General features: G+C 46.3%; 1 long non-coding RNA gene across 1 annotated transcript; it reads right to left on the bottom strand.

Moving 5' to 3' along the window:
- Positions 1–239: 239 nt before the first annotated feature.
- LOC133391448 (uncharacterized) lies at positions 240–1,509 on the bottom strand. The gene is made up of 2 exons (XR_009764937.1): positions 1,052–1,509; positions 240–969 (listed from the first exon to the last, which is right to left on the bottom strand). It is a non-coding gene; the product is annotated as an uncharacterized LOC133391448 (long non-coding RNA).
- Between the last annotated feature and the right edge of the window lie 2,763 nt (positions 1,510–4,272).

Here is a 4,272-nt window from a genome sequence, read left to right as displayed (position 1 = left end):
GACGATGCAATTGGTGCGCGGAAGGGATCACCAACAAACATCCAACAAAAGGCCGCTTTCACAGAGCAAATCTTACTGCCAGACGCTCTTATCAACCTTCTCGACTGCAGTCGATTGGTAGGGAAGGGAAGGAACACGGGCGTCAGGAAGCAAGATGACGCCGCTTGCAGCCTCATGGAACGAAGCGTTTGTACCAACAAGACAGACCGACTTTCTTTCGCAATCATCATGTTAACATGTTTCTTTGACGAAGAGTTTAATTACTTCTTTATTAGTTTTGCTGTACTTGCAAGTGTACCGAGTCGTGCAGGCGTGAAGCGTTCTGATTGTCACATTCTGGCACAATGAGGATCACGTTGGTTGCCTTTCGATCGGTTTTGTGGACCCTTTTGTGCTTTCCTTTGGCTTGCCACCGCGATCGGTGGTAATGATAAATGAGTTTCAAACATTATTTTGGTATGACATTCTATATTCTGTTATCTCTACTGTATCAAGGTTCTTTTTCGTTATCATTAAGCAAAATCAATGTTCTAAGAGCTTCAATTATTTTTCTACTTTACAACTTTATCCACTATTCAGACTGTATCATATGGTTTCCGTTATAATTCGTTCTTTTGTATAGACCACTCCTTACGGTGATGCAATATTGCACTATTGCATTATTTAGAATGTTTTGTGTCTATGTTTTGTCTGCTTTCCGCATTTCCACAGTCGTACAACACAATTTTCCCCCTGCTTGGAATGTTTTCCTCATGCGGACGGGTGTAAAAAACCAACATACCACACGCGGGTGAGAAAAACAACACGTTTTCCACACACACAAAATGGACCATTTCTGTGCGGCTCCAGTTGTGAAGGTCGTGCCTGCTGGTCCTGGTGGTTGGTTTGTTTGTTGCCTTCTGGCTCGCAGCACGCTGCTGCGTACGGGCTCAGCGAGTGGCGGCATGATGCAGTCGCGATGCTTCCTTTCTGAAACCAAACAAACAAACAAACATGGCTAGAAGATGGATAAAGATTGAGAAGCGAGAGTGGGAAAAAGGGAGACACCAACACATTCGTCAATTCATTTCTTTGCCCTTTTTTTGCTAACCATAAAGCACCCGATAGATGATGTCTTCTGACACTGCAAATGTAACCCATTCTACCACGCTGGTTGTTTGTGGTGTGTGTATGTTCTTTTCCCTTCCTCAGTTGCCCGGCTGTCTGTGTAGGACGCAGTCGTACGCGCCAAGAATACAATCTGTTGTTGGTGGTGCCGGCGCGTTTCTGCTACCAAGGCTTCCGACCACAGCCGCGGCCGCCCGCGTTTGTAAATGCACTGCACACGACGCATTAGCCGCTAGATAACGCAAAAGGTCAAGAATGCACATTTGCACAATAACGGTTTGGTGTGGTGCCGGCTTTATCGATTTCATTCCTTTTTTGTTTGGTTTTATAGCGAGATTTGCATGTGCTGAGGTTTGCGATAGAAATAGATGAGAAAGAGAGAAAGAGAGAGAGAGAGAGAGAGAGAGAGAGAGAGAGAGAGAGAGCAGAAGAGAGAGAGGGAGACAGAAAAAAGAGAAAGATGGAGAGAAGCTCAATAGGAGTACTTGAACAGAACAAAAGTATTACGCTACGGCAGTCACGTATACTATCACGGGAGTGGTACATGTGCCGCAAGAATGCCAAACAGCCTAACTGCATATGCATTAATAACATATAAAATCACGCGTACTTAATTGAAGTCAAACAATTCTCACAAATCAACACCACATCAACAAACAATTTCGACGAAGGAAGAATTTGAATAATGGAATGTTTTGTAAAATTCTGCAAAAACAAAAAAAAAGGCAAAAAGGATCGCGAGCTCAGTGAAATCAGCAAAAAAGAAATATGATGCGACGGTATGAGTGAATGCATTTTATTGATGTACACACTCTCTCTCTCCGTACTGTACTGTACGCTTCTGGTACTTCAATTTGATCAAGATCGTTCGTTTTTTGTTCTTGCCTTTCCGCTGCAGCACAGCGCAACAACAAAAAACCGCCACTTTAAAGGGCATGTGGCCACTTGAGCCAAGTTCGTTGACCGTGTTCTAAGTGGCAGTGTACCACTGATCTATGGGAGTACGGGTCGACAGTAGCGTGATGGATCGTCGTTTTTAAACAACAGTGTATGCCTCCCTTAGTCCAATGGGTTTGCGTGATTGCTTTGCTTCGATTATTTTACACGTTATTCAGTTTATTTTTGAAAAATACTCACAAATCGTAAAAACTCTAAAAACAACAATTTTATTGATTCCAAACAATCCTGAAACGTTTCCAAGAATACTGCAAACTTTGAACAAACGATTTATTTAGTCTACCGCTGCCTAAGAATGCGGCCCTGCCCGGTTTCGCAATCGCAATAAACCTGTCCACCAATGGACACTAAGCCCCGTTAGCTATCCGAGCAAAAGCAGACGCACGCTGGTAGTACGGTATCTATGCTACCTGTAGGATTGCTTTTTTTAAATTATTTTTAGTGGCCCCGAAAGAAAGCAAATAAGTAACATTTAAAGTGCCCGCTATCCGTAAACAAACCCGACAGAGCGGTAACGGGTTTTGCGCGAAAACAGCGAGCGAACGCGCGCGCGCGCACACTCCAACCGACACCGAAGAGCGGCGAAAGCGTTTGTCGCACATTACGTCATGGCATACAGGACCGCGCCAGGTTAAAGAAGGGACAGCTTGATACAGCGCAAATGGAGAGATGCGTACGGCGAAGCGAAAAAGTTTACCCCATTCCCGGGCCAATGACCATCCAAACGGTGGTTGATGAAAGGGATGCTTTACGGTTCTAGTGTTTCCGATTTAGGTGGGATCCAGGGTTACGATCTTTCCTATGCGACACATTTCTTCAACGCTTCAACAAAGCTTAGCTTTACACACGTGTTTGTGGTACGTATTTTCTACCTCCTTCGCATATCGATCACCACCATCTTGCGAGATTCTACCAGGAGAAAATACTACGCTTTTGCTGTCCCATCTGCCCCCGTTCTGCTGGAAGCTGCCGTAGGGCATAAAGGAGGCATTGACCTGTAACGAAAGCGGCCAGGAAAGGACGCCCCACCCAGCAATGGGGAAAGGTTGACGTGCGGCTTCTAGCCACTGTGCGAATGGGGCGTGTATGGAAGGACTATCAAAGCGAACGCGAAATTTCGAGCATAGAAGAAGAACAACACAAAACAACCACCAGCACGTCATATCGTGCTGTGGCAGCAGATTAGATTTTTAACAGGTCTGCGTCGTCCGGGCGGAAGGATGTGCTGAGAGGCTTCTTTCTTTTCTCGCTTTTATGCCTTCCTTCGGTGTTAAACTTCCAACGCCGCGATCTTCTCGAGCTCACCCGAGTTTCGGTTGCCTCGCTTTCGGTCAGCATCGATCGCGTATGGTCAGTTGGGTTCAGATGAGATATGACATCTGGCACGCATCTGGTCGCTGCTCTGGCCCACTCACACGTCCGTCCGTGCCGCTGTCAAAGTTCATACGCTGATCGAACATTTCGCGAGGGCGCGCGCGCGCACGAACGTCGTGCGATCATGCCAATCAAGACGAGAGCCGAAAAGGTCTCAGGCACGAACGCTTTAGGCAAAACTTGAAGTAAAAAAGTAATAACGAAAGCCACAAAAACGGTGGGAGTTTTGGGGTGAGCTGGTTGGACAAAGCATAAAGGAAACCAGCCATGTTATGCTGGACGAGGTATAACGAGACTTGAAAAAGCTACTTCACGCCAACAAAAGCGGACTGTCAAAGCTCTCTCCCTGGCTGTGAGTGTGTACATAATAAGCGAAGAAGAAGAAGAAAATAAAACATAAAGGTGAAGAAGATCGCAATTCTATCTCTAGGAAAAGGAACAAAAAAAAAAAAGACAAGAATCACACAGACACAGTACGCTTGTGTGGGCACGCTTTTTACTCCATCTCGTATTTGCACTTTCTCTCTTTCTCTCCATCTCGATCTGCCATCTCGCTCTCGTGTGCTTCACGTGATGCAAAGAACAGACCAAACAAATGGCAACGCCACACGCGGCATCAATTCCGTTGCCGCCAAACCGCCAGCCGCGGAGGGCTCGCTAGGATTGAGATTTTTCTATCGATTGTAGGCCAACGCTCTTGGGCACCGGCGTTTGCGGTTGTTGCGGTGGGCCAATGAACCCAGCCCGTTCCTTACCGGGGCGTTCCTCCGCCGGTGGATTGTCGCTTCGTTTAACGAGCATTTCACGATCCCACCGATTTATGCTGCCTTTTGT

Source organism: Anopheles gambiae, chromosome 2, assembly GCF_943734735.2.
Source record: "Anopheles gambiae chromosome 2, idAnoGambNW_F1_1, whole genome shotgun sequence".
In the NCBI taxonomy this organism is placed as follows: Eukaryota; Metazoa; Arthropoda; class Insecta; order Diptera; family Culicidae; genus Anopheles; species Anopheles gambiae.
This window is presented reverse-complemented; position numbering and strand designations above follow the sequence as displayed.